The sequence below is a fragment of the Callorhinus ursinus genome, unplaced genomic scaffold (genome assembly GCF_003265705.2).
Source record: "Callorhinus ursinus isolate GAN/ISIS: 27379988/994484 unplaced genomic scaffold, GSC_fseal_2.0 scaffold4, whole genome shotgun sequence".
Classification (NCBI taxonomy): domain Eukaryota; kingdom Metazoa; phylum Chordata; class Mammalia; order Carnivora; family Otariidae; genus Callorhinus; species Callorhinus ursinus.
In genome coordinates this window covers 1,819,721-1,834,319 of record NW_027397066.1, presented here as the reverse complement: position 1 = coordinate 1,834,319, position 14,599 = coordinate 1,819,721, and the positions used below count along the sequence as shown (strand labels likewise).

General features: G+C 63.2%; 1 protein-coding gene and 1 long non-coding RNA gene across 3 annotated transcripts in view; one reads left to right on the top strand and one right to left on the bottom strand.

Annotated features, from left to right (window-relative positions):
- SH3BP2 (SH3 domain binding protein 2) overlaps positions 1-8,581 on the bottom strand; it is a 34,585-nt gene extending 26,004 nt beyond the window's left edge. The window contains exon 1 of one of the 2 annotated variants that reach the window (XM_025887214.2): positions 8,456-8,581. The gene's annotated coding sequence lies outside the window, so the exon portion shown is untranslated. The remainder of the gene's footprint in view (positions 1-8,455) is intronic. The other variant, XM_073891327.1, reaches the window with a different exon arrangement.
- A 2,517-nt stretch (positions 8,582-11,098) lies between these two features.
- Positions 11,099-13,476, top strand: LOC112835904 (uncharacterized). The gene is made up of 3 exons (XR_003211330.2): positions 11,099-11,390; positions 12,455-12,605; positions 13,128-13,476. It is a non-coding gene; the product is annotated as an uncharacterized lncRNA (long non-coding RNA).
- Positions 13,477-14,599: the final 1,123 nt, after the last annotated feature.

The window sequence follows — 14,599 nt, the reverse complement described above, 5'->3', positions numbered from 1 at the left end:
GGGGGTCTGGCCTCCCGCTCCCCCTGCCCCAGGCCAGAGCCCAGCACCGGGGGTCCACGCAAGAGTCCCTTCCTTCCCCCTGCTCGTTTCAGCCTTTTAGAGGGAGATCTTTCTTCTGTTTAATCCACTTGCTGTTACCCTTTTATCCCTAACTGCTAACGTTTTTAAGCTGTTTTCAAACCTTTTTTGTCTTTGACGCTATTGATTAGTTTTGACTCTGAGTTTTTTATCTTACTGCATTGTCTTTCGCTTTTGGTCACATTTTACTCAGTAAATTGTAGGTTGGCCTTGGGGGGTATCACAGCTGGGCTGGGTCTCGCCTTCTCACTGGCTACCTCCTGGGGTCACCCACAGGCCGGGAGAGGGGGGGCACCGTGGTGACAGGCCAGCCCCCCTGCCCGGGCTGCAGCGGTCAAAGCCGAGGGGGGATCCCCCCCAACGCAGCCACTCCCAGGCCTGGGCCTCTGGACAGAGACAGCCAGGCAGGGACAGGCCCAGAAGGGAGGGAGCTGGAGAGAGGACACAGGAAGTAGCAAGACAGAGGGGCAAAAGAGGGAAGGAGGATCAGGCCGGCCCCAGGGAGAGGAACTGAGAGCAGCGCATTCCTCCTCTGCCTCGGGAACCCCGGGCCTGGGGGCCGGACAAGATGACTCACAGCTGCTGGCTCCTGTCCGCGCCTCTCAGCGCAGGCCCACGGGGGACCAGACCGTTCCCAGGCGCCCTCACACTGCCCCATTGTTCAGGGGCCCAGGGAGGCAAAGGTCTGGCGGGGGGCCCAGGCTGGCGGGGAAGGGGGCCCAGCCCCCTGCCTCCCCCGCCCCTCCCAATGCAATCTAGGCCCTCTGTCGGGGGGGGGGGGCCTCCATCCAGCCTGTCCTCCGCACTGTCCCCTTTCCAAGGCCAGCGGTCCCGTGAGATCCTGCACCCAGGCCCGCCCTCCCGTTCCCCCCCCACCGCCCCACCCCCAGCTCTGAGCCGGGGTCCCAGCCACAGCAGAGGGGTGGTTCTCAAAGGTGACTACACCCAGGCTCAAGTTCAAGGTCCTTACCCCGCTGGTGCTCAGCCATGCTGCACACCTCATACACCCTTCCCCGACCTCCTCTCACTCTCTCCACCTGACAAACTCCTGCCTGGTCTTCCGCCCCAGCTCAGATCACCCCAAGACACTCCCTGATGCCTCACAGTCAGGCAGGAGGTTCTCAGAGCCAGCACTGCTGGAGAAGAGGGCCTCTGGTGGGAGCTCGCCCCACTGCTGCCTAGGGATCCCAGGCCAGGCCCTTCCTGAGGCGTGGAAGGCTCCAGTCCGGCCCCCAGACCCGTAGGGGCCCATGGCCAGAGCGCTCCCGTCTGCCCGCCTTCTCTACACCCTAGCCCCCTCCCAAGAGCCTTGGAAAGCTTCACAGACCCCCCCAGGCCAAGTGCCTGCCTCATTCTGCCCCTCTGGGCCCTCATGGACAGAGCAGACGCTCATCTAGCACTCAGTCTGAGGCCCGCAGCGGGGCGGAGGCTTCTGCTAGGCGGCAGAGCCAGGAACCAAGCTCTTGCGTGCTGGCCCCCAAGGCCTCCTCCTGGCGGAAAACCTGCCACGACGCTGGGGCAGCCTGCACTGAGGGGGAAGGGGATACGGCTCGGGGCAGGGGTGGGGGTTGCTACAGGAACACCCTCCCCTTCCCTAAGGAGACAGCCATGGGGTCACACCACTGTGGGCCAGAAAAGCCAGCCAAGAAGACTGGGGTGGGGATGGGGTGCAGTCAGTACCGCCAGGGCCCAGGGCTATCCCAGGCTTACCAGGTCTGCCTCTCCGGCAGCCCCAGGGCTCCCTCAGCAGGGGGTCACTGACTCCACCGGGGTCAGCAGACCCCTGTCCCCACCATGCACCTAGCCCTCCTGCAGGGCTGACCCCCGCTTCCACCCACACTTCCCCACAGCCATGGCTGCAGGGGAACGGGTCTGTGGGAGGGTCTCCAGACCCAAGTGTGCTTTGAAAATAGAAACCAACCCCTGCGCAATACCCTCCCATGCCCCGGGGCCTAACCTCTGCACGCCTTCTGCCTTCTCCAGGCCTCTCCTTTAGAGCTTCCACACACGCACACCGCACACCGTGCAGGACCCTTGGTCTGGCCCCTTCTGTCCCCTTCCTGCTCCCACCTCACAGAGGCCCCACCACGGATGCCCCCCACAGCACCTCCCGTGCCATTCCTGGGTGCTGCCCACTAGCAGGGCCAGGACCAGCAGGCCAGGCACCCAGGAGGGCCCCGTGCAGGCCTTAGAGGGTGCATGACTCAACACGGAGGCCATTGGCTTGGGCTTCCCAAGACCCAGCCCTGGAACAGTGCCCCCGCGGTCCCTGGCTGTTGGAAAGCTTGGCACAGGGCCTCCCAGATCCACTCAGGAGGGGTGTCTCTTTCTCAACCCTCTTCCTTCCCCAGCAACTTCCTGCCCCGCAGTGAGCACAGCTACCACCGACCACAGCATTGTACCCTCCGGTCACAGTCTCAGGAAAATGGGAAGACTGGTTTCAGAGAGTCCCCACCCAGGTGGCAAACCTTCCAAGGGCAGGCGCCCAGGACCCCAGAATGGGTCAGGCCTCAGAGAGGGGCTCCGTCCCTCACTCCACTGTGGACCACTGGAGCTGAGGCCCAGGTGGGCAGCACCCGGGGTCTGCTCCCAGCCTGGGACTCTCCCTGTACCCCACCACCAAATCAGAGACAGGCCCCCGCCAGAAAGGCCAGGCATGACCCTCCTCTGGTAGCCCCAGCCCACGGCCCGGAACCAAACAGGGCGGCTGGGGGGGGGCGGTTATTCCAGAGTCTCCTGCCCCCATGGTCCACCCCAAGTAGCTCGCTGTGGCAAGGAGCCGGCACTGGGGACCCCAGCCCTGGCCCATGCCGGGCAGCAGAATGTCGCGGTAAGGCCCCTCTTCCTTCCTGAGCGGGATTTCTGGATTTGAGAGAAGACAGGAGGCAGAGGGGAGGACGGCTGTGTGCACCCCCAACACAGACGAGGTCCTGGGACAGGGTCGGAAGCAGGGTGGCAGAAGCTGTAGCCTGAGCCTCCAGCACCAAGCACCGTCAGCTCTGATAAGAGCTGGGCGGGTCAGCAGGAGGCCTTGGTGGCCTGATACCGCCTCCGGGGGCTCTGAGGCTCCCTCCTAGCCAGGTCACTTCCATGCAACCTGCTCAGCACCAGGAGGCCACCCTGCATTCCTAGAGGGTTTAGGCCCGCCCGTGAGGGCAGCAGGAAGCCACTTGCCATCCTGGGCTGAGGGGTAGGAGACGCAGCCCCTCCACCCTCTGCCTGCCCAGTTGACCACTGACCTGCCCGCCAGGGCCTGGCTCCCAGCACTGTGTCTGCCCGGCCATCAGGGGACCCAGGGAGTCAGCACAAACCGTTCCTCCCTTTCTGGCCCCAAACAGGAGAGGAAGCAGCTGGATCAGGGAGAGACGTTCTTCCGAAGACAAGGTAGGCGATGAGTTTCTGGGCACACGTCCCTCCCGCTCTGACACAAGGCTGTCCTCACACCTGTGTGCTCAGGGCTTCTGGGTCCTTCCTCACCGCCCTCCTGCTGACAGCACATCCAACCCTGGTGGGCCCCACCTTGGGGACTGGCTCCCTGTGACCCAAAGACCAGGTGCCCACAGTGGCCTGCAGCTCAGGGGAGCCCAGGCTGACCCTGGTCTTGGCCCTAACATAGGTCTCTAGGAAGGAACCGCCACACTTACGGTGGGGTCCCAAGGACACCCCCCCGAGTCTCCCGTCTGTACCATGCTGGGGCCACGGAGAGCATCTGGAGCCCGGGGCTGGGGCAGGGTGGCCAGCTGGGCCGTGGCGTTGCAGTGGGAACCTCTCAGCAAGGCTGAGGCACAACAGCCAGGATCATCTGGCCGGCAGCTCAGCCAGCTGGGCAGCCGAGGCCTTCCCGGACGACGGGGCGCACCGGTCTCAGACGCTGAGCGGACAGCTGAACGTGGGCAGGTCGTAACAAGCCAACTTCAAAGAGGGCCCGGCCTCGCCCGGTGCCACCTGCCTGCAGCCCTTCGGGCCTTCGGGAGTTTCTGCGACGCTCCTCAGTGGGACTTCCCACCGGGAGAGCCCACATGCATCCTCACCCTCCCCTGGGCCAGGTCTATGTGGGTCCTGTCCTTCGAGAGTTCCCAGCTGCGTAGGGGGAGGCAGAGAGGTAAGCGTGGTGACCAGGGGATGGACTGGGGGAGGAGGGGTGGAGGGCCGGCCAAGGGCTGAGCTGCTACCCATGGCGTCTGTCTGCGGGTGAGTCTTGCCCTCCAGCCTGTGGGCCTGTCTACTCCAGGGGCCCAAGCTGAGCCCGGGCCTGGTACCCAGAGCACCCAGCAGAGGGCTGGGGGGCAGCAGCTTTCTGAAGGGCGTCCACCTCTGCCCCAGAGGCAAGAGTTGGTACAGGGTGGCAAAGGCCCAACCCCCAGCCAGAGCCCCAAGTGGAGTGTGGGGCCAAGCGAAGGCCCCATCCTGCCATTCTGGGCCCCAAGGTCAACCTCTGACCTTTCCCTGCTTTGCGGGGGGGGGGGGGGGGGGGGGGCGCCCCGCCCCGGGGGGGGGGGGGGGGGGGGGGGGGGGGGGGGGACAGCCAGCAGTGAGGGCCAGGGGCTTGACAGGCTCTTCCTGTAGCTCAAGGCAGTGGGTGGGGCCTCAAGGGCAGCTCTGGGTATGAGGACACATGGCTCTCTAAGGCTACAGAGCAGGGCTGCTGGATTACAACATCGCTTCAGCCAAGGCTGGAGGACATCCGCAAATGGAGCTGCGCGATCTGCGCAGGGCCCCCAGGCAGGAAAGCCCCGCCTGGGCCTGGGGGTGCGGCCTCGATGGGGCCCCACAGGGAGCGCTCTTCAGCAGCATCTCATGTACTTTTCCCAAGGATACCACGAGTTAGCACTGGTTTCATCCTCTTTCACAAGGAGGGAACTAAAGCCTAGTCAGTCAGACATGAGGCAGACACAGGCCGCTCTTGTGTGGGGAAGGAGGCTCCCCTCTGCTTCCTGAGAGGAGCTCTGTGCCAGTCCTGAGAAGCCCCCCCGAAGCCTGCCGGGCGGCTCAGACCCCGCGCACGGAGGGGGGCTCACACCGTCACAGCACACACACCACCGCCTGGGGCTGTCACGCATCAGGCTGGCCGACCCTGGGGCGGGGACCTCACTCCCTCTGCAGGCTCCAGCAGGCAGGCACCCACACCCCACCCAGTGGCCTGGAACAGGCGTGCCTGGCAGCAGGCCATCCCCACCCTGGGCTCGGCAAGCGCACAATAAACATCTGATTCACAAGGGAACACAGGGCACTTCTCGGAATCAGAGTGTGGCTGCAGGGGGTACGGGTGTGGATACCACAAGGGTGCCCTGCCAACTCCTCAGGCCCCGCTGACCTCCCCAGGACACTGCCTCCAGCAACTAAGCGAGCTCACACCATTCCAGGGGACCAGCTGGCAAAGAGTGCTGGAACCCAGCATGGCCAGCCCACGTGGGCCAAGGGTCAGTCCCCACTGGACCTTGGACCAGGGGTGAAGAAAACAGGAGTCCTGCCAGCAGGTTCCCACATGGGCTGACCATTCAGGGGGCCTCAGGGCTGGAACGTCAGAATCTCTGGTGCCTGGGGAGACCGAAGGAGGTGGGGAGGGGACCTCTGTCACCTCGAGCACAGGGAGGCCCCTCCCCAAGGACAGCCAGCCACAGCTGGCCTTGGGGCTGGCCTCATAATTGTACTGCTCCTGGTTCAAGGTGCAGCTCGGGGAGCCTGGCCCCCAAGGCCAAATCCATCAGTGTGACCCAGAGCCAGGGGCTTCTATCACCTGAGGATCAGGAAGGATGATTCACGAAGGAGGCTCAGGTCTCCTGGCCTGGGGCTGAGAGGCAGCTCCATCTGTCCCTCTGGCACCCTCCTATCTGTCCTCCCATATGCACAGGCCCATGGGGGTGCTGAGGAGGGGGTCGGGCAGCAAAGCTGGGCCTGCCCGCCGAGGCTACACAGAGCCCGGAATGTTTTCCCCACCACCTCTGGGACGTAGGGGAACTGTAGCCGGTGAGCGCCCGGTCAGGGCCACTGAAGAGATCCAGAGGCCTTCCGGAGAAAGGCCACCAACACTGGGGGAGGACTTCGGCATTCTGAGAGCCCCTGCCCCTGCCTCCTGGGCCCCTCTGCCCTGTCGCCCATTGCCCCCATTGTCCCATCCATGTCCTCACCTTACCTGGTGCACACCAGGCCACTCTGGTCAAACTGGTCTACCACCCTCCCCACTGCCAGCCCTTGGCTCAGTCTGTCCCTGTCTCCATGGCCGTCACCACGGCTCAAAGAGCAGCCTTCCTCCTGACTGCAAACCCTGCCTCCCCAGGCCACCTGCAGCCCACCTCTCCCAGCCAGGCTGCCCACGCAGGCCCCACTACCGGGGGTTATTTAAGGACCACATACGCCTATGCCTGGGACTTAACTTAGGTCACCGAGCCTCGGCATCTCACCACAGAGTTTTCAGGACAGAATTCCGGGAGGACCCACGTGGGTCCCCAATCCTGGCCACTCCTGATAAGACTCAGCCCTTTGCTTCAAGACCCAAATGGGCAGGCGGGGACTAGGAGCCTGCCCTTTGCCCCAGGCCTCTCCATGCCTGGCCCCACCCCTACTCCCAAGCAGAGGTGGCCCAGCCGTCACCAGCCCCTCGGATGTTCATCCTTTATCCCCTCCCCCCCACCCCGCCCCCGTGAGGTAGAGGCTCAGATAAGGAAACCAGGCTCAGCAGCGCGAGACCTCCTGGCCAAGATCATACAGCTGGTAAATGGGGGTGGCCAAGTTCAAACCCAGGACCCAGCCCGTCTGTGACCAAGCTGGGCCACATTGTCCCTCTGTTCCCTCAGGCCTCCCATCTGCAGGGCTGCACGCGTGCCTGCATCCCTGTCAAGGGACGGATGGCAGAGGCTAACTCAAGCACCTTGCTTCCCTCTGTCCATGTGAACAAGAAAGGCCAAAGCAGGTTTGCATCCCACCCACTCGCCTTCTGTTCTCCCAGGCCAGCCTCCCTGATGGGCTCTTCCCTGACTCTGCAGGCCTGAGGGACTCCCTGAACCGGCCAAGACCCTGTCATCACTCCTTTTCTCTTAAAGCTGACAGGGACTGGCCTGGACCACCTGTCTACCTGTCTGCCTGCTCCCTCTGCACAGGTGTGCTCCAGGATGGCACACAGAGCCAAGTTACAGGGGCGGTAAGGGTAGGAAAGGGGAGTTCGACAGTCTTTACCCCTTGGAGCCACCATCCTGGCCCCTGGCCCACCAGGAGTGGAGCCCCGGCTCCCAGGGGCCCCCTGTGTGGGTGTCCTGGGTAAAGGACACAGTGGCAGGGGATTCCAGGAGATGGAGCCAGTCCCCTCCTCTGCTTTTGAAGAGCCTGACCCAGAGAGGACAGGGGGCTGACCCAGGGTCACACAGCGTCAGTGCCGAGCTGGACACGAACCGGGAATCCCGCTCCCACGCCAGGATTTGCCATGTCCCCTTGGACCTCCGACCATCGAGAAAAAGTCCTGCATGTTTCATCATCATCGCCATCATTGCAAGGAACATCTCCGGAGACCCCTTTGTGCCGGGGACAGGCCACACACCACCTAAGCAAGATCGCGTGTGTGTCATGCACGCGGGCACCCGAACGGAGAGCCCTCATCCCGGGCCAGGGCCAGGCTGGAGGGACATTTACTTAGTATGGCCATCCGGCCACAGGCACAGACATCACCAGCCTCGGCAGATGAACAAATGAAGGCACAGAGAGGATGTGAGGCACTCATGGCCACAGAGGGTGGCAGAGAGGGCAGGCTCCAGGCTGACAAATCGCAGCAGGACGCTGTCCCTCAGCACTCTCAGAGGAAACACACTGTCAGTACCACTCACCAAGGGAAGCCAAGGCCCGGAGCAGCAGGAAAGAGCTGGGCTGCTGGGAGGGACCGGCCCACATACCAGAGGCTGTCCCCAACCCCGAATTCTCCCATCCACTCTGCCCACCTCTCTGACACTCACTGTTCCCCTAAGTAAGACTCGCAGATTCCCCAGGGCCACGGGGCTATCAGTCACTCACACTTCAGTGTGAATCAGCTCCAATAGGCAGTTTTCCTCCTACCTTTGTTGAGAGGGCTGAGGGAAGGAAAGTTTGGATTACCAGGAGGAGGTGAGGGGAAATTCCCCCTCTGAGCCCTCAGAGGCCCGGTCCAGTGGGTCGCACGGCGGGGGGGGGGGGGGGGTGCTCGCCGCCCCCAGGCCCCGGGGGCGGGGGGGGGGGGGGGGGGGGGGGGGGGCGAAAGACGAGGGGGACGCGGGACAGACGCGACACAACCGCCCTCCACCCCTAGGCCTCCGGGGTACACCGAGCGCGCCCCGGAACCCGCAGCCCCCGGAACCCTGGCCCCCGGGACCCCAGCCAGTCCGGGGGACGCGATCGCGCCCCGCCCGTGCCTTACCCGCGAGGCTCCGCTTTCGGCCCGCGAGCCCCCGGTCCCGACGGCGGCTCCCGGCTCCGCCGCCAGGCGTTCCCGCCTGCGGGGCCCGCAGCCAGGCTGCTCTGGCCCGCCCGGGTCCGCCCCGTCGGCCTGGCCCCGCCCCTTCCCTCCACCCTGGCCACGCCCCTCCCCTCCACCCTGGCCACGCCTCCCCAGGCTCTGGGCCACGCCCCCATCTGCCGGCAACGCGGCTTGCTGCGGAGCGGGGGCGGGACTCGGGACCTCCGGGGGCGAGGAGCCCCATTCTCTCCCCACCCCGCACTCCCGAGGAGGAGAAGACAGGCGGCCGCTTCGGGCGTGGACACCCCGAACGCCCGGGCACAGCATACAGTAGGTGCTCAATAAATGCAGGCGAGTGGACGAATGAGCAGCGTTTCTGTTCGTTGGGCCAGAGCGTCCCGCGACACCTGTGGCCCTACTGGAGGTGGCGCTACGCCCCCCAGCCCCGAGATCTTGATCCTGTAGTAGGAGGTGCTGTGCGCTCACGCCACCCCTGACGCATGGGTCTGATTCTGATCAGGGGGTGCGGGGCAGGGGCAAGGAATGAACCCTTCCTGGCAGAGGAGGGCTTGCTGGGAACTGAACCCTTGGAACCTCGCCCTTGTCAGGAAAGAGCCTCAGGGCACTTACAGCTGCTTCCAAACTGAGACACAGCCCTCTGAGCAGGTCTGGACTCCCATGGCCCAGGGGTCTGGCTGCAACACTGTGAGGCCCAGGAAACCGGGTACTTTCACTTTGCCTCCTGGGAAGCCCCCAACCAACAAGGCCCTTCCCCATGCCTGAGGAAGGGAGGGGGTTTTACAGGCCAGTTTTAGACCCAGATAACCCTGCTTAAGGGGCAGGGGCTTAGTGGAGGAAGGAGGCTTGGCAGGTCTCATAGGGGAAGGGCCTTTCAGGGAGCAAATAGTTTCCCCCCACCCCCACCCCGAACCATAAGGGCCAAGTAGGCAATGTGAGCTGTAGAGAGAGAGCGAAGGTGTTCTAGGGAGAGGGAGCAAGGCCTTCAAGCTTGTCGGTGAGTGGAAGCTTCTGGGGAAGGGGCCCCACTGCTTAGGGCATGAGGGGCAGGAGGCAAGGTTCATCCCTATGAGGAGTGGGGGCTGGATCCTGGCCCCAGAGCCCAGGAAGCTGTGAGCAGCGGAAGGACAATCTGGCTGGGGCCTGAAGAGGTTGGCTGGCAGGAATGATGAGGGACAGAAGGCGGGCTGAAGACAAAGCATAAGCTGAGCTGACACCCTGCAACCTCCCTGCACCCCGCCCCCCCACCCCCCCCCCGCTGCTGGGTGGGACTTGTGTTCTTTCAGAGATCTCCCAAATATCTTAATGTTAATACCTCGATAGAGGGGGAAACAACCTCAACTTGACAATGGCAAAGCCTCCGGTCAGTATCTTGTAGGTATTTTATAGGTCGGTCCTCTTTAGCATATGAAAATTCTTTTGAGGGGCACCTGGGTGGCTCAGCCGTTGAGCGTCTGCCTTCGGCTCAGGTCATGATCCCGGGGTCCTGGGATCGAGCCCCACGTCGGGCTCCCTGCTCCGCGGGAAGCCTGCTTCTCTCTCTCTCCCGCTGCTTGTGTTCCCTCTCTCACTGTGTCTCTCTGTGTCAAATAAATAAATGAAATCTTTAAAAAAATAAAAAAATAAAACCAGCTTCTTAAAAAAAAAAGAGAATTCTTTTGAAACCTCCCTTTTCCTTACTTCCCCCAACTCCTGAGTATATAATCACCACTCCTCAAGACCCCGGGCAGCTGCTCTCTCCGCCCAGGGGTCCTGTCCCCGCTTTAACAAAACCACCATTTTGCACCAAAGACGTCTCAAGAATTCTTTCTTGGCCGTCGGCTCTGGACCTCACCCCACCAAACCTCACCTATATTCCAAAACCACATCAGGGAGAGCAGAAGGCCAGCCCAGCAGAGGCTGGGCCTCACCTGTGTGGGAGGCTAAGGTCTGCCTCTCTCTTGTACTGGGCATGAGGGGCCGGAGTCCAGCAGGGGGAAATGGCTGGACTGGCTGCTCTGAACGAGGCAGGGATGGGGGCATCCAGGGGCTTGGTTTAGGTCAGGCTGAGGCTGAGGTCCCTGAGGGCCCTAAGGAGACGTGGCCAGCAAAGGAGGTGCCCAGTTGCAGCTGGACAGAGAGCACATCACCGCCCCCCTGTCCCAGTGCTGCCTGGCAATGGGTCCCGGGCTGCAGAAAGGGGAGGCCTGGCTGCAACAGCTCACATACCCGCTGGCAAGACACACCCGGGGTCAGAGAAGTTACCCAGGAGTGTGGGGGCAGTGGGAGAGGCCAGAAAACCGAGTGGCCAGGCCCTGAACCCAGGCATGGGGGAGAGGCCCATGTCCACCAGGAGGAAACCAGGATGAAGACAGAACCACTGGAGGGGAAGGGCAAAGTTAGGGAAGGGGTGGCCAGAGGCAGGTAAGCCTATGGGAAAGCCTTTAGCCAACAGGGCCTCAGTTTCTCTATCTGCAAAATAAGGGTGGGGCCGTCTGCTGGTGAGTTGGCAAAATTTCGGCCTCATCCCGGCCTCCCATCTGTGACTCCACCCACCCACAGCTGAGTCTGGCTCTCAGGGCTCCCCTTCACCCCAGAGACTGGAATTCTGCCCCTCCAAGCCCACAGAAGTGTGGAAGTGGCCGGGTCAGCCAACATTAGCACCCGGTCACCTCACTCTTGGAACAGGGCTCCCGGTGGAGGAGGCCCAGTGCTGGCTCAGCCGGGTTGGAGCTCCTGACAAGGGGGTTCACCACCTTGTGGCTGGACAGATGTGTTTTCTGATGGCTCAGCAGACCGAGTGCCAGCCCTCTGCTGGGCCCCGGGCGACCCCACAGTGACGCAGGGAAAGCCCCGCTCTTGCAGCTCACGGGAAAGAGCAGACACCATCGTGTCAACTGTGAGTGACCTCCTCCTGGAGTGGGTGGCTGGGGAGGGGGATAGACTGGGAACAGAGCAGGGAAAAAGCTAGGCATGGGTGCCTCCAGCCAGAGCATGACAGCAGGGCAGGTTGGATGGGGGCTGGTTTCAGATGCCGCATTCCAGGGTGACGAATGGCAGAGGCCCCATCGTCAGGGTCATTGTAGATGGTCTGGACATACCACGTGCCCCAGAGAAATATCACCTGCAGATGCAAATCTGCCTCTGTGTGCAGGGCGTCTCGGCCGAACGGGAACCGTGTGCAGCCTCCCGCTTGGAGAGAATCGCAAACTCACGTTGCTCCTGCCCCTTCCTCACCAGTGTAACTCCAAGTCTGGGGGCCGGGGGGTTGGGGGACATCCTGGCTGGGCCCTCGGGGCAGCTCAAGCAGCCTGTCCAGCCAGGGAATACGGGAGGCGGGAGGCAGGGGAGCTGGGCACCCAGGGGTCCCCCCACAGGAGCCGGCAGGCAGGCGGGCACGGGTGAGGAGCAGGTCTCGCCGGGTGGGGAGGGTGTGCAGGCCGGCCCCGCCCCGCAGGTGAGCAGAGATGAGTTGATGAGCTCTGGCCGGCCAGGGAAGATGAGTGGGGGCAGGCCTCCCCAGAGCACGACCATGTTAAAGGCACACAAGTGACACCTGAGCCACACTCACAGGAGTGTGGCTAGTCCCTCTGCCGCACCCATCGCAAGGGTAGCCGCGGCTGCTGGTTTGGTGTGCCGTGCCAGGGCCCAGCACATCTAGAGGCAGCTGTAGTCTGGGGGTGGGGGTGGGGGTGGGGCAGGACCTTGATAAGATTAAGGGGGGGTAAGATCGGCTGCTGGCCCAGGGGCCATCCCCTCCCCTAAAGCCTTGGAGCTGCCTGAGCCCTGACCATGCCCAAAGTCACGTCACTGGTGCCAGGCTCTGTGCTGATCGCCAGGCTTAGCACAGACTCCCAAGGCTCATGGTCCCTGGCCCACTCACCATCTCCGCCTGGGTATCTCTAAGCATCTCAGGTTTAACACATCCAAAAGCAAGGCCCTCATTTCCTCTGCCCTCCGCAGCCGCAGCCTTGTTCTTCAGGCCTCTCCTCCAACTCTATGCTTACACTGCCGAGAACGCTGCCCCCTCGCAGACCCTCACCGTACCATCCTGTCCCTGCCCTTGCCCCGCGGTATCCAATGTCACACCAGAGGGATTCAGTCACAATGCCAGGTAGACCATGTTACCTCTCCACTCTGGAACCTCCCAGAGCAAATGCCTGAGTTCTCCCTGTGGGCCCTGCCGGTACAACCCTCTGTTCTCTCTCTGAGCTTCTCTCTTCCCAGTACCCACCCCACGCCCAGGGGCCACACCAGCCTTCCTGCTGCTGGGGAGGGAGGCCGGGAGGGAGGGTTGCGCCTCCAGCACACCAGGCACATTCCCACCCCAGGGTCTTTGCACTTGCTGTTCCCCCCTAGACGATGCTTCCCCCAGATTTCTGTGTGGCTCACCTCCTTACTTCCCTCGGTCTCTTAGTCCCACTTTCTTAGACAGTTCTCTCCTCATTTCTCTTATTAAAGCTGCACATGCTCCCTCCTTCCCCGTCCTCCTCTGAACCCTTATGTATATATATATATTTTTCTTTCCCCTTCCCCTAAACCCCTGTATATTTGTATTGATTATGGCTGGCTCCCTCTGGGGTGTCATCTTACAAGGTCGGGACCATGCTCGCTTGACCAACCGCTGCTTCCCCAGGGCCTCGGTGCCTTCCTGGCACAAGAAGTGGTTGATGGATGGACAAAGACCTCAAGGGGCAGCAGGAAGGGGCCCATGTAGGCAGCACTGCCCATCGGGGTGCCCGTATCCAGAGGACCCTGGAAGCATCAGCGTCCTCACCCGGTGCAGCCCCAGGAGGGGCCCTATGGTCGTACCAAGTATCACCTCACCAGCTTGCTTGCTGTAGGGAGGAACAAAGGAGGCTCGGAACACCCTGGCAGGCTTGCTCCTGGGCTGGGCCAGGGCCACTGGCTGCACCCCTGCACCCTCTGGCAGCTTGCCTCCCAGTTGGGAACAGTGAGGAGCAAGTGCCCACCCCGTTCCCCTAGCCACCTGTGTGTGTGTTGTGGGGGGCATTTCGAGCCACCCTGGGCGGTGCCCCTGGCCACACAGCCTAGCTGGTGAGGGAGAGGGGGTGACTCTGGGAGGGGTGATGCCGGGAGGGGTGGCGCCGGAAGTGGGTGACGCCGGGAGGGGGTGACTCTGGGAGGGGGTGATGCCGGGAGGGGTGCCGCTGGGAGGGCTGCTGGCTGCCGGGCTCTGGAGACACCTCTTCCAGGGACCCACTCACAGTAGGTGCCCTGGCGAGGGGGACAGGCTGGGCAGGAGCTGTCCGCCTCTTGCCGCAGGCCGCTTCCCAACCTCAGGCCCGGCCACCAGTGCTCCTCACACTGCCTTGCCCTGGGTGGGAGGTGGGGATGATTTTTCTTTTGCTGGAAGCGGGGGGAGAGCAGTAGAGTGGGAGCTGGGGCCAGAGGGGAGGCAGCGGAGGCTTACGGGAGGCCTGTGTGCTGGGCCAGAGATGGGGGGTCTCATCCAGACTCCAAGCCAGAGCCCCTCCAGCTGGTATCTGCACTGCCTCCTCACCCTCTTGCAGCCCTCCTGAGAGAACCAGCTCACTCTCCCTGCCCCAGGAGGCCTCCCAATTGCTAGCATTGCTGCCCAGATGCCCACCTACACCCCAGCCCCCCTACCACATGGCACAGAACTCGCTGGGCTTCCTTGCTAGCACCCCCACCAAGCAGGGACCCTGGGGACCGAGGCTTGTCGGCCAGGTCTGCATCCCCAGCATCGTCCAGCACAGGGCCCTGACCAGAGGCTGCCCTCCATGGCTGGCCCCGTCTGTGGGCTCCTGGGTGGGCCGCCCACCGTGAGCACCTGGAGGGCAGCCCCTGCTTTGGGCTTGCCACATGCCCCTCATGCCTGGTCCAGGCCTGGCTTGGGTGTATGGGTCCCTGTGTGCCCCCTTCTCGGTCAGCCTGAGAGCCTTTCTGGGGACGGCCGAACCGAGCAGCCCTGCTGGCCTGGGAGGGCGCCCCTGGCGGGGGCGTATTCAGTGTGGAGACCCAGAGAGCAGAAGGAAAAGGGAGTCGTGGGGCTGTGAGCCCTCCCTGCCCATCCACCTCCCCTTCCTGAGTGGGCTGCACCCTGCCAGCCAGCCCCCAGCAGCC